General features: G+C 39.0%; 1 long non-coding RNA gene across 1 annotated transcript in view; it reads right to left on the reverse strand.

Moving 5' to 3' along the window:
- Positions 1–24,221, reverse strand: part of LOC308193274 — a 98,671-nt gene extending 74,450 nt beyond the window's left edge. Inside the window, exon 1 of the long non-coding RNA XR_013949507.1 lies at positions 1,131–24,221. This is a non-coding gene — a long non-coding RNA (uncharacterized lncRNA). The remainder of the gene's footprint in view (positions 1–1,130) is intronic.
- Positions 24,222–25,104: the final 883 nt, after the last annotated feature.

The raw sequence follows: 25,104 nt of genomic DNA on the forward strand, positions 1-25,104 counted from the left end.
GCTGAATATCTCCAGACAGAGACTCTGTCTCTACCAGTCTCTCTGGACAACCTGTTCCAGTGCTGAACTGTCCTCATGGGGAAAAACATTTTGTCTTACTCCCAGTCATATACTACTTTTTTTAACACATGCCCATTTGTTGCAGGTGAGTGGGATAAACAAGTTCTCATCATGAAGTTAACCAAAATAAATTTATTGAACTGAATCAATGATTAAGCAGAGATGGCAGTCAAGCACTCTGTTATAGTTAAACATCAGTCAAACCCTCTACTACTTACTACATGCTAATAATTAAGCTAGCTCAATGTATATAAAATGTCACTTAAGCTCAATATAAAGAAATGCTGCATGCAAATAGAAATGTGACTTACCTTGCTGTGAACATCAGATGCTGGGTAAGGGATCTCTCAACCTGCAGGATTAACCTTGAGAGGTGTCCCTGCTCAAGGGGAGATCGCTGCATTGCAGCCCAATGCCATACAGGAGAGCTCAAAGGGCTCTGGTGGCTTCAAGTATTTACAGCATAAAGTTGTTGACTTGTAGTCAAATTTCCTTTTATAGTCATGCAGAAAGTGCTGTTTTTCTCTCTTTCTCTTATCACTAGTGTCCCAAATATACCAGTTCTGCACAGCGACTCATGTCCTTAGGCAATACAGTTTACAATATCCGTGTCTCCAATTAGGCCTGATTACCAGCAATGCCTGAAGCAGACTACTGCTAGCACGAAATGGGGTGTACGTGGTACATGCATGTGTGCATCCATCACACCACTGTATGTCATGCTCCTGCCATGCACCATGATGAAGAACTTGGCTCCTACTTCTTGGAATCTCAAAGATATTGGAAGGCTGCTATCAGGTATCCTCAAGCCTTTCCTTTCTCTGGGCTACACAAGTCCACTTCCCTCATCCTGTCCTTACAGGACAAGCATACCCGTCCCGTAGCTCCCTAACTACATGGGTGCTGTGTTAAACTAAATCTATTTCATCCTTATTTTACTGTTCTGGGGGCACAAAAGCTGGATACAATATTCTAGATGTGATCTAATGAGTGCCAAGTAAAGAAAGTTAATCACTTCTGTCTATCCTAATGGCTATGGTCCTGTTAATACAGACCAGGATGCCACTGACCTTATTTGTTCAGCTTGTGGCCCACCAAGACCCTCAGGTCTCTTTTACTGGAGCTGTTCCCCAGCCAGCAGTCCGCAGCCTGTGCTGTTTCAAGGTGTTCTTCCTTTCCAGGTACAGGAAAGTTCACAGTTGTCTTCACTGAACTTCAAAACGTTCTTGTCAGTAAGGTCAATGAAAGATTTACAAAAATTATAACTGGTGAATACCAAGCTGGTACCAACCCAATCCCAACAGGACAGAAGATAAATGTATTTTCTATTTTCCTTTCTTTCTGGTTAAGTCCTTTCTAATTTTATCTGTTATTACAGTTCTCACAATCAATTTAAATTATAATTTCTTAATTTTGCAAAATAAAAAAAAAATAGAATCAAGCAGCTATTTTCCAAAAAATACTATATTTAAAATAAAATCAATTCCTTATATGTAAACTTGTTACCATCTTTTGTGAACTTCTGCAAAGATTTCTTGTATAAGGAAGGAAAAATGAGTGGGACCCAACTCATAATACACAAAGAAAAGCAACACTAAAAATGTCACCGTTCTTATAATGAAGTAATTTAAATAATTCCAGTAAGGAAAACAAATATTCAGAAACTTTATTTTCAATTCTACTGTAGCTGTTTAAAAAAAAAGGCTAGGCTGAAACAAGAGACAACCAAACTATTGCTAAAAATTTCCATCAGAAATTTGTATTTTCAAGAGTTTGTGGCTTTAGTAAAACCATTTCATTTATATTTCTGCCTCAGGCTGCATTTATTTGCCCATACTTGGGTATTTGGTCTTGAATTTGAGTTCTTCTGAGGGGCTGGGGGAGACGGAACAAGGGTAGTTCAGTCAAAAGCATTAGTCAGGTATTTTGTTACAGTTAAGGAACTTCTTTTATACGGCAGTTACAATACAGTGAAATAGGAATAATCCTGATCTTTACGTGAAATAATCTTATTACTTCCTCTATTTTGTCCTCTAACCCAGGACAACAATAAGTAAAAAAAATCTTATGCATAAAATTGTAACCGTTTTAAGAAGAGTCAGTAAGATGTTCTGTCTGCAACATAATCTTCTGATAGAGCACTTCCTTATGGTATCAAAGAGGTTTGCATACCCCCAGGAAGAAGAGAAATAGGAGCCCATATGTCAGTCTAGGTGAGAAGTGACTGATAGCATACTAGACAGAAAAGATACAGCTATTCCTCTCCTGTTTGAAAGATGGTATCCATCACCTTCTGACCATCAACTTCTGAAAGCTTCTACACTACCTACACTTTCAGGAGAGAATTCAAGACTCAGAGTTTCAAATATCTATTTTGGCCTTAGGTTTCCCCAGTACTCACAGTTCTGGGCCAGTATGGGACATCTCAAGTCCAGGTCAGAAAGCAGCGACCTTGACTCTGCATCCTCATTACTAACCCCAGACATCCAGGAGAAGCTATGTGATGGAAGAGATGCACAGAAGTCACTAAGTTTTAGTAGCATCACATTTGACCCAAATACCAAGTTGTAAATACCTCAAATTGAATAAAAAATAGCAAAAAACTTCAATCACAAAAATGTATCTCTATTCCCCTTTATAAAAACGTAATAACACCAGCTTCTCACATGTGAAAATGAATACATTCTTGTTTGAAAGACTCATGAAATACAACAGTGATAAACACTGCTGAAGAGACCCAATGAAGTTAGTAATTCCTTCTCCTTAACAAGACTTGACTAGCCAGCAGTGAGAGAGGCCTGGAGATATATAACAACTAAAACAGGGAGAAAAATCAGTTCTGAATAGCTACTTTCCTTCAGGACTGGTGCTGCTCACTGACTGGGAAAGCGCCCCATGGAAAAAAAAAATGACCATGGCTATGTAATTAAACACTCTTATCAGGATGGATATGCACACAGGAACTGAGTTAAAATTGCACAGGCAACCTTAATTATGATTTTTCCTGACTTTGCAATCTTAATCATGTTCTTTTAATCTAGCTCTGTATTTGTAATTTTAATGTCATTTGGCAGTGGCACTATGAAAAAACAGTCACCAAGCTTCAATAATGAACTTGACCTCAGCAGAAAAGAGAAACATAAGGCAACATATTTAGGACACTTTTTTTTAATTTTATTTTTTGCTTTTCATAGCTATATGCCTAAATGAAGTAACACTGACTACAAAAAATAATACAAATTATTTATAATAAAGAAACCATTTTTTAAAAACAGCAGCACCTACATGACTTGCTCAGTGAGTTGTTTCTTTTCAAAATACCCTTCCGTCGCTTATCTATTCTACATAGATATAATGTTTCTGCTCTGCTAATTCATTCATTTTCAGTTCTGCATTATAGACATAGACATTTTGATTAAAAAAAATAAAAAATAAAAAATAAAAAAACTGTGAAATAAAAACATGCTGTTCTTATGAGCCCTCAGAGGGCTTATTTCCCAAACCTGACTTAAATTATTTGCCAAGTACAGCTGCTCTTTCAGTACAGCATAATCTGAATCCTGATTGAAAGTCCCACCTACGTGTTAGAGAATAGAGGCTTCCGTGCAATTCCTGTCCTGATGCTAACGATGTTAATGGACATTTCTGAAACACACCTGACTGAATTCAGTCATCAAGAGTATCAGCGAGGGGTAGCAACCACACTCCCTCATATGCAGTGATAGTTGAAACTTTGGAGAGAACAAATCTTCCCACTTAGTTTTTCATGACAAGCCAGAGATGAACATGAACACGAACCGATGGTTTGGGTACAGACAAGCACGGCGAGGTCTGAGCAGAAGCTATGCTATGTGACCATGAAAACAGCCTGCAAATGGAGAGCAGGTTGCAGCAGTTTGAGCATGGAAGCAGCAAACGTGGAGATTTACCAGGGGGCATCAGAAAAGAAGAATGCCCATGAGCTCAGGACTGGAAGCAAAGATGACTCGACTTTTCTGAAATAGGATTATTTATTTATTTGTTTGTTTGTTTATTTATTTATTTATTTCCTGCTCTGCTCAGGAAATTCCATGTATTCATTGTAAACTGGACTGAAAAGACACAGCTAACTTTGTACAATCATTGCTGCTCTTAATGGGAACAGGACAAGGCAATAGTATTGCAGCATGATTTCAGATCAATGTAAAACACCTGAATTTACAACTTGTAATTATTTCCTTGCTTTGGTATTAGTTTATATATATTATATCGGAATTTGATGAAGGATTGGGAATTTTGTGATTGGCTTCTGGATGGACAACAGCTTCTGTAGAAACATGTTAAATAGTGAAGGGCATTCTTCTTACCCACTAACAGTTATCTGCTAATGGTGAGCCTATAAACAGCTCTAGAAAGTACCTGAGCTTAGACCAAAGGCAGATAAATCTAAACAAAATATATGATCCGGTAGCAGGAATCCATTCTCAGGCATCATCTGAATCAAACAGAAAGGTTTCCAAAGGCTTCACTGAACAATGAATAGGGGAGTTCCTCAGTTTTTGCCATTAGCACCGGCAGAGAAAAAGTGCAGGATATTTTCAGCATGGCCCTTAGCTGGGAATCCAGTCCAACTAGAATTTGTCCCAAGTCTATTTTCAAGTGATGTTCTGATCATGTGCAAAATGCACGTCCCCTCTGGCTGCTCCTTAATTTGGGCATAAAGCCTCTGGGAGTGGGATGGAAATGTGTTTCAACTTGAATGGCTGACTTTACAGAGGAATAAATTATTCAAATTAATTATGCTTTGTATTTTGTTGGTTTCTGCCCTTTGTGAATTAACCAGAAGCAGCGTACAGTTTTTATGATTTCATATAAATCACAAATGTATTCATTATTCACTGAGCAATTTCTATAAATCAGCCTTTAGCCTATATAGTTTTATCCTGGGGAAGTAAAAAAAAAAAAAAAAAAAAAGTGTTTACATACAAAATGTGCACTTTTATTACTTTTCATTGGCTGCAAATATCAGGCTGTATTTCTTTTTCTGTTGCTTGAAAGGTTAACCTTAATAGAACACTTTTACATTTGTAAGAGCTGAAATTCTGACTTACATGTGTTTAACATTTGGTCTTTCTACAAAAAATTCTATCAGTAAAGCCTTTTGCAAAAAGGAAGATGTACAAAGTAGATGGTGGTGGTGGGGACAATATACAAACTTGGAACAGAAGTAAATATTTTAAATCATTTTTATGCTATTCACCCACACTCTCTTATTGGTAAGAGGGCAGAGCCCCATTGTGTCAGCTACTGATAGCAGCCAAGCACAGCTTGTCACAAAAATCTTGGGAAGTTTTGATACAATATGCAATCAGCACTAGTTAAATAATTAAAGTAATGACTTAGCAAGGGCATACTTCTCAAAATGTAGATTCACTTTTTAAAATAAATATTTTGTTTTAATCAGTATAAAATTTGAATGAATTTAAGAAAGAACCACTAAAGAGCAGTTCAGTGTGCCTGAACCAACAACCTGGGGGTTGCTATCTAGCCAGTTCTGTGCCCATCCAGCTTACAGGCTGCTTTCAATGGAAAGATATAGAACACAGGTTTGGGAGAGTGACAAGATGCTTCTGTTAAAAAATATCTCCTCCTGTATGAACAACTCATATACCAAAGCCTGTGTACTTACCACCTGTACCAGAATTAAAGGCACAAGTCCGTGTCTGCTTGGCATACAGCTGAGAGCTGTCAGCATTGCTTTTAGGAGTCCCAAAAACTAGCAAAACTGGGGAAGTTGGACCACCATGGAGAATATGTACACAATCAAAGCATGGGGTGAGATTTAGGATGCTGCCATGGCACAGTTCAACAAGCCAGCACCTCTGCCACACTTTTATGACTATACATTAGAGAGGTGGATCACACTTTCTGTGTCAAATTCTTTCAATCCATGTATTTAGATTTTTATTTATTTATTTTTCCCAGAATTCTCTAGTTAAGGCAACTTGTGGATATTAGTCAAGACATTGTTTCTACAAAGCACCTGTTATTTTGGTATTTCTTTAGTTGTGGTCATCCCAAAGCTTTCTATGTATCTCCTATAATGCAGTATCATATTCCTTCTAGTGATGATCCTTCTTGTCTCTCTGTTTTCACAGACTTTGTTTTTAGACAGTTTATTACATGGCATAATGACTCACACCGTTCTTTCCAATGCTTAACTTGATTATGTATCAGCAAGATTAAACAGCTGTATAAACACCTCATCCTTTAAAGTTGTGTATTATCTTTATTTATTCCTATTTGATTTATGAACTGGAATTACTTCAGCTGAGTACTCTGGAGCAGGCTGTCTACCTACTCCTAGTCAAACTTCAAACAGATCTACACCAGTCTGCTCTTGTGGCGCACGACACTATTCAGGTATAAAGACTTGCACTTTTTATTGGCTTTCCATCTCACAAATTAAGCGCTCGCCCAATCTTTTATATCACATAGCTCTCCTTGCTCATTATCTAACTATGTGCATTAAAAAGCATTTCTTATATGAAATAAAAACATGTTATTCTGACACTGTGGTTACTGTCTCCTAGCAACAGAACTTCTTCTTAATAAGGCACTTGTTATTTCAGGGGTCTGTGTCATGAATACTTTAAATAGCCTTAATTTTCTGTATAGGTTCCCAAAATTAATCAATCCTTTTCATTATGAGTTTGATGACCTATGAAAACGGTGTATTATTACCACAATATGACAATAACTCAATCTCGAAAATACGATACTTTTAAATCTCTTTGTACTAATGTTTCATTTCAACATTGCATTTAAATTAAGTGGAAGAAAGTTCTTTTCTCACATTACCAGGATTTTCTGCCTAGCTAGTTTTATGCCCGTGAGTGCAGGTCCTCTCATAAGCACACTTGTAAATTACTACAGTAGATCACAAATAAACACATCATAATAAGAGAAGAGAGATTCATGTTTTACAAGTTCTTTTCGTATAAAAGCAATGATCTTTTTGGTTTTGGTCAAAACATAAAAAGTGGATGTTTAAAGGTCAGTGCTAGTACAAGAGAAAGCACAAATCTGAGAAAATAATGGGGAAGCCCCTACTGAAATTACTTAATAGTTTGTTTTAAATTCACAAGACACCTTAGACTTGCTATTATCTAGATAATAAAATACCGTATAATTGATATCTGATGGATGATTTATTTCTTGTAAAGTTTTTACTTCTTGTATATCTTAAGAAATTATATGTTCACAGAGTAATTCTGGAAATCATGCAGAAATAAGTGCAATTTAATTTCTCCAGACAAATCATTCATTTGTCAGAAATGTGTTTGGAAAAATAATGAACGTATTTCTTATTTCCACAATTTTGAAATAGGTCAAGGTGTTCTAATGATCATATTGTTGGTGACAATGTATTGCACTTGTAGTTTGCAAAAGACTGAAGATGCATCTTAAAGTTATTTATTTCATTAATGTACCCAATCACAATGTCAATTTGCAAGTTGTCATTAATACACCAAGGAGGAGGACTGAAAGTATGTCTTCACAGATGGACCTAAGCAATAATGTGCTGAATGAGGCATCTGAAGAGAAGCAACAAGCAGCTGGAGGAAAGAACTCATCTACTGGCCAGTTCAAATTGCACAGACACACAATGAGATTATGAAAGTATTCTTGTGGAGATAATGTTCACTGTGCTAATGAACAAGCAGGAGAGTTTTCTGCCTTCCAGAAATGAAAGTGTAAAGGTGAGAAAGAGCAATTCCTCTGGCAATGAGCCTCTGTCGGCACCTCTAATGTCCTATCAACCTGCATTTCACTGATCCTGGAAGAACTTAGGGTTATTTAAGGAAATTATTATCTGGAAAGTCATATCATATATGCTCCTTTTCCCTCAAAAGGAAGGAATTTGCTAAATCTGTAAGGCAATCTGTGGTTGAGCTAAAATGTTGGTGGGGTACCAAGAGGTAGGTTTTGCTTCAGTTGTCCTCTGTCTTTGTAAAACCTCACTCTCTGAGGGAATAAACATGGTCAGGTAACCAGAAGGTTGTTCATTCAGTAGAATAGTTATGGCATAAACACTGTGTTACGTTGGTCTCAAACAACATAAAACCAGTCATACTGAACCTATGAAGGAACATACTTTAAAAAATAAAAATTAAAAAAAAAATGCCCATCCATTAACACTATCTACCTACATAATGGGCCAGAGGAATTGAAATTATTCATGTACAGAGAAAAAATAAATAAAGTATGGGAAACACTACTGAAGCCCAGTGGAATGGATCATAATTGAATCTTTTGAAGCTCAATCAAATTGAAGATTATCGGTGACATGGTACATCACTGTGTCTACATTAACTTTTCAGCAGATAATTTAGAATATGAGAAGTTTGACTCACAAAACCAAAGATGGGATAGGGGAGGACATCCACTCCACTTCTTCCAAATAGAAACTATCACTAGAAAACAGGCAAAAATTTCCTTTAATAGCTGTCAACGATGTGCAAGAGCGTCAAAAAATGCACTTGTATACCTAACAACAATCTGGAAAACATTCAATATTTATAGCTTTCAAAAATAGTACACAATAATTTCTTTAGTGAGCATGCTCAGCATCCAAAAGAGGTAACTCAATCCTGAGCCTCACACACCAAAGAAGAGTTAATCACTGTCTTTTAACTGTAGCGTCTGACTTGAAAAAAGAGGTATTACATTGCATTTATGGAGAACCAAGGAAAACATAGGTCCGCTACTAGATGGGGAGGGTCTCCTCACAGACAATGACATAGGCAAAGCAGAGACGTTTAATGCCTTCTTCGCCTCTGTCTTCAATGCTGATGATGGGCTTCGGGACCCAGGGTACCCTGAGCTGGAGGACCATGACGGTGGGAATGACAAACTCCCAACTGACCCTGAACGTGTGCGGGATTTGCTGCTCCACCTTGATCCATACAAGTCCATGGGTCCGGATGGGATTCATCCCAGGGTGCTTAAAGAGCTGGCTGACGTCATTGTGGGACCTCTCTCAATTATTTTTCAAAGACCTTGGGAATCTGGTGAGGTCCCATTCAACTGGAAGCTGGCAAATGTCGTGCCAATTTTCAAGAAGGGTAAGAAAGAAGACCCTAGCAACTACAGACCTGTCAGTCTCACGTCAGTGCCTGGTAAAATTATGGAGAAGATGATCCTTGAAGTTATTGAAGCGCACCTGGGGGACAATGCAGTCATTGGTTCCAGCCAACATGGGTTCATGAGGGGTAGGTCCTGCCTAACAAATTTGATTTCCTTTTATGATAAATCACCCATCTAGTTGATCAAGGGAAACCAGCTGATGTGATCTTTTTGGACTTCAGCAAAGCTTTTGACACGGTTTCTCATAGGATCCTACTGGACAAAATGTCCAGCATACAGCTAAACAAAAACAACATACGATGAGTGAGCAATTGGCTGACGGGCAGGGCTCAAAGGTTGTGGTAAATGGGGCCACACCTGGCTGGCTGATGGTCACTAATGGGGTCCCTCAGGGCTCCATTTTAGGGCAAGTCCTCTTCAATGTCTTTATAAATGATTTGGATGTAGGACTAGAAGGTGTTTTGAGCAAATTTGCCAACGACACCAAACTTGGAGGAGTTTGTGGACTCGGATGAGGGTGGAAAGGTCTTGCAGAGAGATCTGGACAGATTGGAGAGCTGGGCGATCACCAACCACATGAAGTTTAACAAGAGCAAGTGCTGGGTCCTGCACCTGGGACGGGGCAACCCTGGCTATACATACAGACTGGGCAATGAGACGCTGGAGAGCAGCCCCGCAGAGAGGGATCTGGGGGTTGTGGTTGACAGCAAGTTGCATATGAGCCAGCAGTGTGCCCTGGCAGCCAGGAGGGCCAACCGTATCCTGGGATGCATCAAGCACGGCATTGCTAGTCGGTCGAGGGAAGTGATTGTCCCGCTCTACTCTGCGCTGGTGCGGCCTCACCTCCAGTACTGCGTGCAGTTCTGGGCACCACAGTACAAAAAGGACATTAAACTGTTGGAGAGTGTCCAGAGGAGCGCGACGAAGATGGTGAAGGGCCTAGAGGGGAAGACGTATGAGGAGCGGCTGAGGTCACTGGGCCTGTTCAGCCTGGAGAAGAGGAGGCTGAGGGGGGACCTCATCGCAGTCTACAACTTCCTCGCGAGGGGGAGTGGGGAGGCAGGTGACCTATTCTCTGTTATCACCAGTGACAGGACCCGCGGGAACGGTGTTAAGCTGAGGCAGGGGAAGTTTAGGCTGGACATCAGGAAGAGGTTCTTCACCAAGAGGGTGGTCGCACACTGGAACAGGCTCCCCAGTGAAGCAGTCACTGCACCAAGCCTGTCTGAATTTAAGAAGAGATTGGACTGTGCACTTAGTCACACGGTCTAAACTTTTGGGCAGACCTGTGCGGTGCCAGGAGTTGGACTTGATGATCCTTATGGGTCCCTTCCAACTCGGGATATTCTATGATTCTATGATTCTTTATGTTGCTTGACCAGTATATGGCGCACCAAACAATAAAGAATGTGATAAGAACGTTTCAGTGAGCCAGTTTTTGAAAAATTTAAGCAGTTATTACAATAAGTGTATATTGGGAATACAAAAATTAGAGAAGTATTAGTGAAAACTGATAACAAGTCACATATAAATTACTAGGTGCCCCACAACAGAGAATGTTGTAGACATGACTTTCTCAAATAATTTGGAAATTATTAATACATAATTTGAAAAACTAGATGATTTCTACCCAATTACAGAAATGTAAATTTGGATCCACAGTTGAGATTGCACAAATATAAAAGAAAAAAAAAGAAAAAAAAAGTGTCATTGATAAGTACTTAGAGTCTAACTTCTTTGATATGGCTCCTAAAATATCTAAATAGATCATTCAACAATAGAGACCATCAACTAAGAAATAGATGCTAAAAATTAGAACAACTTTTGTCAACAAGTTCCACATTAGCCAGATCTTGTAAAATGAACTATTAGCATTTTTTGACAGTATATGAGTTTGGATATTAAAAACATTTCTTTTGATGAAGTACTTGGATTTTAAAATAAATAAGTAAATAAATCTGACTTGGTACTATGACATCTTGATTTGGTAATCTTACTGTTTTAAAAATGGCAGTACACAGAAGCATCAACACACACTATAAATATTCAAAACTACTTTACCTGCACATCTGAAAAACAAGTGACTGGGAAAACATTAATTAATTAGGCAACTAAGTAGTGAGGTTCCTCAAAGATCATTTTTGGTCTAATTCTCATCAATATTTTTAATTGATGATCTGGGGATATTTCTGATGAATGAGAACAGAAAATCCTTAGTGGTTAAGTGTTTTAGTTGACAAAGATTCATGGAACAGTGAGTAATGAGGGAGCTGGTTACTGATACAATCTGAATCACTCGGATAAACGGCCGTAACATTAGAAAACGCGTCTAATAGATCCTAACACAAAAAATACCTCTATGAAGCAACAATACAGTTTGCACTCACAAGAGAGGTTTCTCTCAGTTTGCTACTTTTACTGAGCAGAAGACAGAGGATCTAGATTTACAGTGCTTTTTTTGCCTCATTTTAAAAATGAGCTGCCTATACGGAATTTACATTTAGAGATGAAACAACATTCAGTGACTTAAATCTGAAGGGAGAAAATGATAATTTAACAACTTCTGCGTCACAATGCAGTTGAATGAGTGTGGAGGTTTCACCCTTATGCGTAGCTGAACTCCACCATAACTGCTCTCTCACTCCCCCTCCTCAAAGTAAAGGGGAAAAATATGATGGAAAGGGGTTCAAGGGTTGAGATAAGGACTGTAACTCAACAATTATTGTCACAGGCAAAACTGAGTCAGCATAGGGAGATTAATGTAATTTATTGCCTATTACTAACAGACCAGAACAGTAAAAAACTAAAATCAAACTAAAACCACCCTCCCCCCATCCACCCTTTTCTATCTCCTTCCCACCCCCTTCCCTGAGTGTAGTGGGTTTATGTGGCAAGGTTTTGGTAGCAGGGGGCTATAGGGGTGGCTTCTGCGAGAAGAATCCAGAAGCTACCCCATGTTAGATAAGGGCACTGTTGCTGGCCAGAGCTGGGCCAAAAAGTGATGTTGTTTGTGCCTCTATGAGAGCATATTTAAGATAGGGAAGAAAAAAAAAAAAAAAAAAACAAACAAAAAAAACCCTGCTACACAGCAGCTGTGAGAGAGGAGTGAGAAATGCAAGAGAAGCAGCCCTGCAGCCCCCAGGGTCAATGCAGCAGGAGGGCAGGAGGTGCTCCAGGCACGCAGCACAAGTTCCCCTGCGGCCTGTGGAGAGGCCCCTGGTGGAGCAGGCTGTCCCCCTGCAGCCCATGGGTCCCACACGGAGCAGATCTCCACGCTGCAGCCCGTGGAGGAGCCCCCGGTGGAGCAGGTGGATGTGGCCTGGAGGAGGCTGCGGCCCATGGAGAGCCCCCGCAGGAGCAGGCCCCGGGCCGGAGCTGCAGCCCGTGGAGAGGAGCCCACGCAGGAGCAGGGGGTCTGGGGGGAGCTGCCGCCCGTGGGGGACCCGTGCTGGAGCAGTTTGCTCCTGACGGATGGACCCCATGGTTTGGAGCCATGTGGGAGCAGTTCTTGAAGAGCTGCTGCCTACGGGCAGCCCCTGCAAGATCAGTTCGGGAAGGACGGCATCCCGTGGGAGGGACCCCACGTGGAGCAGGGGCAGAGAGTGACCGTGAAGGAGTGGCGGAGACGAACCGTCAGGGACTGACCACAGCCCCCATTCCCCTGCGCCGCTCAGGAGGAAAAGGTGGAAGAGGGTGGATGGGGGAAAGGCATTTTCTGTTTCTTTCCTTTGTTTCTCACTTCCCTAGCTTGTTAGTAATAGGCAATAAATTTTACTCTCTCCCTACCCTGAGTCTGTTTTGCCCGTCCCGATAATTGTTGAGCGACCTCCCCATCCTTATCTCAACCCTTGAGCCCTCTGCATCATATTTTCTCCCCTTTCCCCTTGGAGGAGGGGGAGTGAGAGCGTGGCTGTGGTGTAGCTTGGCTGCCCACCTGAGTAAAACCACCACACCAAGCAGCACAGAGGAATAGGGGCTGCGGTCAGTCCCTAATGCTTCATCTCCACCGCTCCTTCACAGTCACTCTCTGCCCCTGCTCCACGTGGGGTCCCTACCACATCTATCTATTCTCCAGCCTCTCGGCCCCCAGTTTGTACATATAGCCAAGGGACGCCCCTTCCCAGGGGCAGTATCCAACACCTGCTCCTGTTACATTTCATATGATAGCGACTGCCCAGACCTCTCATTTGTCAAGATCTCTCTGCAAACAAAGAAAACAAAAACAAACAAACAAAATCACCACAGAAATAAGAATTCAGAAGAAACCTGTGAAATTCTAATAATTAGTTCATTGAAAAGAACAGAATTTGCCAAATAGGTAAGTTATGTTACACATTTCTCTACACTGAATGAGAATCAGTGGAGAACTACTCATGTCATTGAGCCAGTGGAATTTTTTCCATTGACAACAGTGGGACCAAAGTTTAACGCCAAATATCTGTTAATCACATGGACAGAGGAAGATTTATCTTGCTTTTAATTTCTCACTTTTTAAGACTTTGGAATTAGTTGTTGAGGAAGACACTCAATTTAGGGAAGACTGTTACTTAGCAACCCTAATCGGTTTTAAAACAAAGCTTTAGCTTGTGATTTTTTTTCAGCAAGGAAATAATAGATCCCTGTCCCTAAGTGTTTCTAACCAAATTAATAGTTAGAGGGAACGTCTAGACTGAACATCACTGGAAGACTGTAAGCAACCTGGTTGTCAAAGCAGGATCCTTACATAGCTTGGCCCTTTCCTGGTTTTTGCATTCATGACAAAGAAAGCCTTGATTCTTAAAGAAAAAAATATCCTTCAGACACTAGCTGTTGGCTGATGTAGTGAAGCCAAGTCCACAGCTATGGAAAAAGTGATGCTTTCGTAAATAAACAGAAAAATAAATACCTGGTGGGTTTTATTCTCTGCAATAAAAGTGCACAAGGTAGCAAGAAAAAAATGAGGGAATGTGGAGGAGTTCACCTTCAAAATCAAATACCAGATCACAATTACTTTCTTACTATGCCACCTAAGACTCAAGCTGGAACAGACACCACGAAGCTGCCAATTACACTGAAGCTAAGCTGGCCTCAATCATGTACTCTGAAAGATTTTGGTGCTCCTAATCATTGTACGTAACATGCTGAGATACCCAAAGGTTTCAAGAAAAGGACAAGGCAACAACATATGGCCTAAACAGACTGTTCATGTCTTTTCCTAAACAAGGCACAGCTTCACCTTAAACTGACCTTGCAATTACAGGCTACTGGGAGCAGTTATGCACTTGAAAACAGTCAGCACAACAAATGGCAGGGACAGGAAAAGACTCAGAAATATTGAACACAGAGAGCCCTCAATAGGCAAGCTATGTATTCTGGCCACATTGAGTCAATCCTGCTCTGCTCAGGCAGGCTTTTACCTGAATCTTAAAAACTGAGATGTGCAAGCAACAGAATTCTTTGTAATATCATTTCCTGTACATCTGAAACAATGATAAAAGCTCCTCCAGAAGTGCACTTTTAGCAATTCGAGGCCAAAGTTCTGAAAAAATCATCTCCAAAATAATAAGTTTAAATAACTGCAAAGTAAGCAAAGTGGATTAATGTGTCTGCTTCCTCCCTCGGCAAGAGCAGAATCTGAATAGTTTTTCCTGAGCAGCTATTAAGTAGCTAGGGAAAATTTGCAATGCCACCTCAAATAATTCATGCCTATAGGAGTCAATTGAGGAATATTAATAAAATTCACATATCCAGAGTCTGTATGCATTAGGGTTTATGAAACACTGGAATCTCAGCAGTAACACACCAAATTTACCACAATCTGTACCTACTATCATTCACGTAAGGCAAAAATAATCTTCCAAATTGTTCACAAATGCCTAGGTCTTAGAAAATTGCTAATGTGAAGTTATTTTGGCTTCCTTGACTATCCAGAAGTACAAAAGTTTAAGAATGTCTTTGTATCACTGATACACCACAAGCTGCAGTTGGTGTGTTATTTCTTTTAAACACACATATATTTACATACGTGTATTTCATGTGCATGAAAGATAAACATCATAAATATTTGCAAATACACCAAAAACCTGAGTGACTTTGTGATTTACTGGAGGAATCTTATATACACCAACCAGTCTATGGGACTAAAATTAGTGACAACTATTACAAGTAATTAACATGTCTTGTCAGGCAAACTTATTTTCTCTCTAATACCATTTATTATCATTTTCTTTAAATCAGTACTAGCTTTGTATCAAGTGTGGATCTCATCTCAATGCTTTCTTTTTAGGAGGGATGCAATAGACCAAAGAATGACAACCTAAGAGAAGCAGACATGGTTTATTCATTTAAAATAAATAAATAAGGAATTCTAGAGATTGGGAGGGCTAAAATGTGTTTTCCTCTTTGTTATCTTTATGTTTCAGTGTGAAAGGGTTTTTCTCCTAGTAACACGGCAACAGCTGCTGACTCTTTTTCCTCCATGATTTCACACGACACACTTCTCACTGGAGCTCTCAGCAATTTATTCTTAATACCTTGCTTCTTTGAGAGTGTATTTATGGACAAGTTGAGTGTTGTATACATAAAAATTAGATAAGGTGAGGGAAAAAAAATCTCTTTAATTCAACAGGTTGCATGAAATGCCACTATGCCAGAAGAGACCAAAGCCACGGCTGGATTTCAGGGGTGTGGTTTATTTCATTTTTAAAGGCACAATAAGTGCTAGACGGTGTGCTCGTGTGGAGACTACTGATTTAAAAACTGCAGCCTGGTTGCCACCTCCATCAGATCAGGTCAAGAATCCTGGAGAATTTATCTCAGTGAGATAGGAAAGAGGTCACCCCACAGGGGAAACCAAGCTCTGGAGAAACTGCTACACAGCTGCCCTGCTGTGGCAGGGCAGAGCATGCCACTGCTACCAGTTGGAACCATTAGCCAGGGTTTGCTTGCATTTGTAAGGCTGAAAAACAAGGAGATAAAATTCAATCACTGACACAGCACCCTGATTTTACTTTCATGAGTTGCTGACTTTAAAAACAGCAAGTGCTCAGATTTTTACATCCTAAAATTAAAATTACATCAATTCAACTTTGAGGACTCAGAGCTGTCGCAGCCAAAGAAGAGAAAGGAGCCCCCAGGAGGCCACCTTACTTGTTCATTCTGAATGTGAACGCTGAATCTTATTGATCTTCTGATCACTACAAATTATTGGTAAACCCTGCATTAAAACAGGCTGCTCTAAATTGGAGTTGACAGTATTATCACTGAGAGAAATGCATGAGCTCTGTGTTTGCCAAAGTGTGACCTGCCAGTCTAGTGGCGTAGCACTGTGGCACTGCAAGGACTGATATTTCTCATTCAGCTGCTCTTCTCAAGCAAATGATTTCATTCTCATAGAATTAACATTGCTTAAGAACATTTCTTCACACTAGACATGCGCCACCACTTAATGAGAAGAAAAAAGAAAGGGGGGATATCAGGGCAGCATTCCCATGTTGCTTGCTTCTCATCTCCAGGTGCAATTGCACAAGACTCAGCTGCATCAGGACATTAATAGCTTTCCAGACAGTGTCATTCAGTTAAGCCATCCTCAATTGATATTGTGACACTAGCATGTATGCAAGCAGGATTAAAAAAAAAAAGTTCCAGAAATCAAACTCAGGTTATAGAACACAGGAGGAACCCTACTAACAAGGTTAGGGACAAACATATTTATATTATAGGAAGCAAAAAGATTGTAGTACATAACTGGCAAGCAATTTAGGAAACTGGCATGTTGCTAGCTTTGTTGACTGACTGGAAAAAAGACCTTTTTCTATTTTTGTTTGGCTTTTTTTTTTCTATGCTTGAAGACTGCACATATACATTGTTCCTCAATCAGGGTCCTTCAGTACATCCTAAATAGTAAAGAATTACTGAAGAAAGAAACAGTGGAGATGGAAAGAGCTACTTAGTGCTTTGAAGGCTATTTGTTGACATGGGCCAATGGTGACATTTAATGGGAGGCAAATTATATAGCAAAAATTATAAACAAGGAAAATTACTTTGACGACCAAAGCTTTTATAGAAATGCAGGAGCTGGCATACCATGTTTGAAAGGTAGACAGGTACCCAGGAGGAAAGTGAGGACAGCTAGAGGAGCTCTAATTGCAAAAGTCTGCAATTTTTGTACATAATTTTCTACTTCAAATATCTAATAGAAATAATGTAACATATTTGCATAGAAATATAGTCAAACGAACAATGATATTTGTGTTATATTATCTTACAAGCAAAATACCTCACTTAAGAGAATTTCCTCTGGGTTTTCAAACTTAACAAATAGCCTCAAGAGAAATTTACAGCTGAACTGCCAAATATTGTCTTTGGGTCATAATTGAGGGATAGATCCAATAAATGTTTTAGGAACCTGAAAGACTGGCCCTATAATCCCTAGTTATTTTAGGTACCTGTGCAACAAATTGGAGCCATGGATCTTGTTCTGGGCACACCTCCCTTCTTCCTGAGGGATACCCTAAGCAGAGTCTGTGGGTAGAAATCCCAAATGGCACCCAGTGGCAGCTGTGCTGAGGTAACAATAAATAAATAAATAAATAAATAAATTATTCAGCTCTCGGCTACAAACAGAGCAGAGAGAGAAAACAGCATGAGTCTCAGACACAGGGTAAGAGGCAAGGCCACATCTTCTGGTTCCTTCTGCTTTGGGTTAGACTAAAAGTTCGCCTAGTTGAATAATCTGTTTCCTGTTAGCTCCAGTAGGCCATAACTAGAGGAAAATAAAAGAAATGGAATAAGAATAAAGCAACCTTTCCTGGACCCACACAGTTGGATGCCCCAAGTTAGAAAGGAAAGGGCTTTCTGAGTCAAAGGTTGTGATATGGTAAATTTGACAGGCAAAGTATTCTTCACATTTTTTTAGTCTGTTTTGGAGACCGTTATTTTGGCTCCCAGATCATCCTATGGCATCAAGTTCCACCATTTCATCTGTACACCTTAACTTTTTTTTTTTTTTAATTTGTTTGCCTACCAATTCTTCTACTGTAAGTTGTGGTAAACAACCATTTCCTTCCTTCTGTGTTTTTTGTAGGATCCTCTCAAGTACAGTAGCAGCGCCTTAGCTTCTGATCATCTTTGTTACCTTTCTTTCCTTTGTGTAACATCTTTTTTTGAAGCAGGGAGACTAAAATTGCATGCAGCATTCCAGACACATTGTGCTAGAGTGGATTAATGAGTTTTTTGTTTTGCTCTTCACTCCTAGCTTAATATTTCTTAACATTTCGTTTGTCTTTTTAACCTTTTCCAAGCAGTAAGCTGATGTTTTCAAAAGAAAAAGGAAAAAAAAAAAAAGATTTTAAGCCTGAAATTTTTTCTGTCTTTCCTGTAATTTCTTTTCCATATACACCTTTATTTCCAGAAGGCAGTCAATTACTCTCTTCATCCTCAAGTTCATAAACTTACTAGTCAAATGATTAGCCACCACAGAACTGATCATTTCTCTTTGTGAAAGTGGAAAACAATTCATAGCAATAGTCAGATACATTCTGATAGAGCACTTTTCTGTAGTAAAATGAGAATTCAACACTCAATTTCCTGAGGACAAAAAGGGGGCAGGTAACACTTCTCCCATGGAGAAGGAAAAGACCCATCTAGGAGAAGACCTAGAGGTATGGCACAGGTTATACCAGGTTTCCAGTGACACCAGACTAAAAAGCTTCAGAAAAAAATAAACACTTCAGATGCTTCCAAATAATAATAATAATAATAATAATAATAATAATAAAAAAACCCTTTCCGTTGAAATTCAATACATCAGTCTGGTGCTTTATTTTACACAAATTCAGGTATCTTTTCTGCTCTCCCTACAGCACTGCCGTGAAAAGGCAAGCCCTGGCTAGTCTAGACTCAGGCTGGCACCTGAAGCCATTTGGAGGATAACAACAACTTTATTGAGTCGGCACATTTGTGGACAATGCTACATATATATTCTCCCCTTACATGTCAGTAGATGGCACTCTTTATATTTACTATGTACATATTTTACACACTTATGAGAAAAAATACTTCTTTTTATGGAACTACCGTAGTAGATTCCATGTCCTTAAATAGCATCTCGTAGTGAGAAGCTCTGTGTTTTGCCTACTGCTTAGTGCAGATTTCTGTTTTCCCTGGGTACCCAAGCTGGTCAAATATGTTGATCAGAGCACATAAGCCTATGGAAACATGAACTGTACATATGGTTTGTACTTTATGCAATTAGTAGATAATCCATTCTCCTACCCACTATATAATAAGCATCTAAATTTGTCCTTTCTACAAAGGCCAACAAAGTTTTCAGCATTGACAAAATATCTGCATGTGATACCAAAATTCTTTTCACTTACCAGGTCAATGCACTATCCACTTTGAACAGTATCAGTTTCATTTAAGTGCTTGTCCTTCACATTTGTATGGCCAGGACAGTCATGTAAGGCAGACTGAACTCCTTTTCTGTAAGCCAAATTCTCGTTACATTTATTAATCTTTATTAAGTATGTGAAATTTGCTTTTAACGCTTGTGGAAATATTACAGTGAGACAGGTGTCCATTTTCCTATAGCAGAAGTTTGTCAACATTTGAAAGTTTTCATCATACAGAGCCCTCTAACCTTATGGCTTTTGTACATCTCATACACAAAGTTCCTTAGAATTAAACTTATTAAAGTTTTATTTGCAAGAAGAACAATAACTAGTTTGGGGGCAAAAGCTAACAGTTCCACATGGCACACTACTGCAAAAAATAGTTTAGAATATAAACTGTGTAAGTGGCTAACTATTTGCCAGGGAATTTGGGGAAGGCAGATGAACTGAAACTGGTATGAATTCTTCTTAGACCACTATCCTGCTGCAAGGTGTACTGTTTTCACTGCAAGTTTCACCCCTTTGAAAGGGTCTCACATGGGAGTATTTTTTTTTTTAATTTAATTTTTTTATCAGACCTTGTTTCATACAGCTAGCTAAGAGTTATGAATATTGAGTAGGGCTAAAGCCTTATTTATCCTCACAGATCTGATGAGATTGGAAACTAAGACCAGAAGAAAACAAATGTTTCTTTTTTTTTTTTTTATCTTACACTAACTGCCATCTCCATCAGCCCAGTGGTATGCACACGTAACACTAGTTTAGCCCTTTGATACTTCCTTTTCTAAGCACCTTTCTAAACTATAATAATATATTAAATTTGATAAATACAATTACTACCAACATTTAATTGATTCTTGATTACAATCAATTATATTTCTGAAACAATCAAGCATGCTACAATTAAAAATAATTGATTCATTAGCACACCCCTACTAGACAATTACACAAATGCATTATTTATGTAATTAGATGCATTTACAGTTCATTATTCCACTTTTTATTCTACTGTTGCAAAGCTATAAAAGTAGATCCTTACTTTCTAATCTTCCTTTGCCTTATATTGACATAGACATCACATTTATTTTATTTACCATATTTAAAATTAGAAATCAAAACCTGAAAGACACAATCCCTGCAAAAACAGTAATTAAAGCTCATTTATTTGTCATTTGACTGAAAAGTAAGGGTGAGAGAAAATATTTGCCAGGGGAAACCTGCTTACTGCATCAAAAAAAAAAAAGCTGAAAGTAACAGATTTTTGGAGGTTTCAAAAATATACGTTAAAATATCCACATGCCAGGCTCTTGCTTTAACTGGAAATTAAGGAAGAGCATGAAAGAGAAGCTAGTGAAAAATTACTGTGGTCATAGCTATTTCCAAGGCGAAAGGTAACTAAAGCCATGTACTCGTCGTACATGCCACTATTGTGGCATCAAAAATGGTTCGGAAGCCTTGACAAATTCAGACAACATAATAAGGACCTGATTTTTAGATGTTGCAGTACTCCACATATTTTACCTTCACTTATGGCTCTGAGTGTCTAAACTTGCTAATAAATAAATAAATACCACACCACTTGTTATCTGACTATTCTGTCAAAGTATCCTGTGTTGATCTGACTCTATTCTTAATATAACTGAGAAAGATAACATGCACTGAATTCCTTTTAGAAATTGTAGTGATGTCCCTCAGTGTTAGATTAGTAAATTTCTTGCTAATGTATCTTTACCATTAACTCCAGCTGATTTTTCAATGTCGTGCAAATCACTGAGGCTGAGCAGGCTGTCTTACACTTTTCTTAGACCTGTGCTTATTAAAGACTATAAAATGAAGAAAGAATATCTATCTTACTACAACGACTAAGTCTACCCTGTTTCTGGTGTTTAAACTGAATAAGAATTTCTAAGGCCAATTAAGGATCAGAGTTGCATGGCTCTGAAAAAACTAAAACATGCTGGTCTATCATACAGTCCAATGTCAACCCCTATTTCATCTGTGCATCATTTACAAGATGCTTTAAACAATCTGCAAATAAATGAGGGTGCTTGCAAAGCCATTACATCTTAAAAATCGGAGAAAAGTTCTTCCAAGTGTGTTTTTTTAATCCAAAACATTAACATGCTGACAGCTGTTGAGCTGCTTCATTTAGCTGTCACAACAGACCATAAAGCAACACAGTGAAATGGACACTTCTGTGTATGACATCTGCCACTCTTCTATTAACTGCTGCTTCACCACAAACATTTTACTAAACAATTAATTTGGCTAGGTGTACGCAACAGAGTGTATTTTTTATGCTTTAAAACATCTGGCTTTTTGCACTGCAAGGTTCTGCCTAACGTAATGAAGTCCAAATAGAAGATTTAAAACTCCCATTTTTGGCTATGACACGAAACGGATTCCCACAGAGAGATAACATGCCTCATCTACTCAGGAAAGCATACCTTCTGTAACATAAGATGAAAGGCCTTACTAAAAATATTAACATTGTAAGCTTTAATAGAAATAAAAATTCTTAGGAAAGCTTCATCTCCACAGAGCTGTTCCTGGATCCAAAGTATCTGTACCTCACAGTAGGAACACAGGTTATATGAAAGAAATTTATAATGTGCAGCAGCACAGGCAGAATAGGGTAACCTTAATATCAAGGAAAAATCACAGCAGACACCTTTGCAAAATTTGATCCTGAGAAATGCAGAGTAGGACCCTCAGCAAAATCTGTCAAAATGCCTGAGAAGCAGCAGTTCTCAAAAACAGGCTGAATTCTGCTACTATCGAAAAATCTAAACTTCGGGTCTGAAACCAATATATAAAGCTCAGACAACAAAGTCTCCATGAATCAAATTGCTGAAATTACAAGCCAAATCACAGAATGCCAATTTTGTACTTCTGGTAGTACCTGCAAATCATAAGACTGCATATCAGTAAATAACCTTTCTCCCTCATCTGGAAATGACCAAAAAAAATGTTCCCAGAATGTGTATTTTGTCAGCTTTGCAGAGGAAGTACAGTATATGTCTCCTCAGATTTAGTTGAGTATCTGAAACTGCAGTATTACTTTTTAAAGACTAAGATATAATAGGTTGAAGGAATATACTACAAATCTAAGTTCTGTGCTATTGACATGTGTCTTATGGACAAACTTGAAGTATTGCTTTTGGCCTTCTTCAAGTGTCTGTCATGAGCCTCCAAGATAGCCACCTTGCTTGGAAACAGAAACTAAACACAGAAAATCTACAGATCTGTACCTTCACATATTTTACAGACATGTTTAAACTGAAAATAGAATGAAAACACATAATGAAAAGCAGTGTTTCCCAAGAAAGAAAAATGTGCTTGGATTGCAGTGTCAGTGGATGGCAGCCTTTAAATGTGATGTCCCAAAAGTGTGCCTGATTAGACTACTAGAATTGTATCCTTTGGGAATTTGCACTCACCTCAGAGTAATTCCAAAATGGGAAATCCACAGAAGCTGATTTACTGTCGCAGAATTGAAAGAAAAGGATGAGAAAAAGTGAAGACTGGGATCACTGACTTCAACATCCCCCACAGATGGCAACTTTTCTGGGTCATTTCAAAGATGTTCAGAACTCAACTGAAAGCCTGAGCAACCCCATCTAACTTTGAAGCCAGTCCTGCTTGGGGCAGGAGGTTAGGCTGGACGACCTCTGGAAATCCCTTCTGGGGAGCATATCTTCAAAACAGGCACCAAATACTGAGGTCTCAAAACAAAGAAGTTTTTCTAGTTACAATAATACATAAAAAGCATTACTTTTACGTCTGGAAATACACATCCTTTTGAATAAGGATAAAAGAAATAAGCATAGAAATACCAGAATCAGTGCACTCCTGCATATAAGTCAGACACTAATTTCTTGATTCCTAACAGCTTCCCAATACAAAAAGATTCTTTACATCCATTTTAAATTAACATTTCTATTTTTTAATAGATAGTTGCTTAAATTTCCTCTAGTATCACTGGAGAGAAACAAGTACTTTCACAGGGCAATTCATCAACATCCTAAGGCAGATGTGATGACTTTTTCCCTTGCAATCTGATCTACAGAAGGTAGAAATGGCTACTTCAGTCTAGAAATCTCTTTTTTTAGAAAGATTCAATTCGATGACAGAAATCCCACTTGGTACTGACAAGGGAGGAACTAGAAACTCTTCACTAGAATAAGGTTCTCTAGCCATCCCATTTACACAACTCTAAAGGTGGCAGTAAAACATAAGACCCACTTAAGAGCCATATCTAGCTTCTTTGTTACTCATAAGGAATAAACATGGTTGTGGTGGGTATAATTCTTGAAGTGTTAAAAATGAGTTCATTATATGGCCAAACTGTTCATAACTATAATATATACATCTTCCTTGTGTGCCCTGAAAATAATTTTCAGGGTTAAATTCACCAATGGTACAAGCAGAGGCAACCCCGAATGCATGCTTAAAATCTCCTAAGACTATTAGTTGTTGTTCTTCATTAAGTTTTCCTCCATGGAAATACAGCCAGGGATACTTTTGGTGCATTATGCTTATGAACTATTTTACTACTGAAATTTATCTTAATGAATTAATGGAAAACTGAATTACAGTAACTTAGAATGGACTTCAAAAACTCTCCTAATGCAATTTATAGGCCGAAGTTCCACTAAAACAAAACAAAACACCTTAGACTTGTTTTTTAATTTAACTTGATGCTTTTGAAAAATCGCAGAGTCATAGAATGGCTTGGGTTGGAAGAGACTTTAAAGATCATCTAGTTCCAATGCCTCTGCCATAGACAGGGATGCTACCCACTAGATCAGGTTGTCCAAGCTCCCTGCTGGCTCATGTTGAGCCTTTCGTCTACCAGAACTCCCAAGTCCTTCTCTGCAGGGTTGCTCTCAGTGAGTTCTCCCAGTCTGTACTCCCATCTGGGATTGCCCAGGCCCAGGTGCAGCACCTTGCACTTGGACTTGTTGAAGCTCATTATGTTCAGATGGGCCTGCTTCTCCAGCCTGTCCAGGTCCCTTTGAATGCCATCTCTTCCTTCTGTTGTACCAACCGCACTGCTCAGCTTGGTGTCATCTGCAAACTTGTTCAGGGTGTACTTGATCCCATTGTCTATGTCATTGATGAATATATTGAAAAGCACCGGTCCCAAGACAGACCCCTGAGGGACACCACTCATCACCCACCTCCACCTGTACACAGAGCCACTGACCACTACTCTCTGGGTGCAGCTATCAAGCCAATTCCTTATTCACTGAGTGGTCCACCCTTCAAATCCATATCTTTCCAATTTAGAGATTAGGATGTTGTGTGGGACCGTGTCAAAAGCCTTACAGAAGTCCAAGTAGATGACATCAGTAGGTCTTCCCTTGTCAACTGATGCAGTCACTTCTATGATGGAGTGAATGCATCAGTTGACAATGGAATGCTGACTGATGTCATCTACTTGGACAAAGGCAACGTGGGTGTACTGCTCAAATGTCTCCATCTACCATCCTCAGTGAAAGAGCTTATTTTGGTATAGTTATAATCTCTGCTTTATAAT

This window comes from Anser brachyrhynchus (assembly GCF_964034855.1).
Source record: "Anser brachyrhynchus genome assembly, chromosome: 3".
NCBI lineage: Eukaryota > Metazoa > Chordata > Aves > Anseriformes > Anatidae > Anser > Anser brachyrhynchus.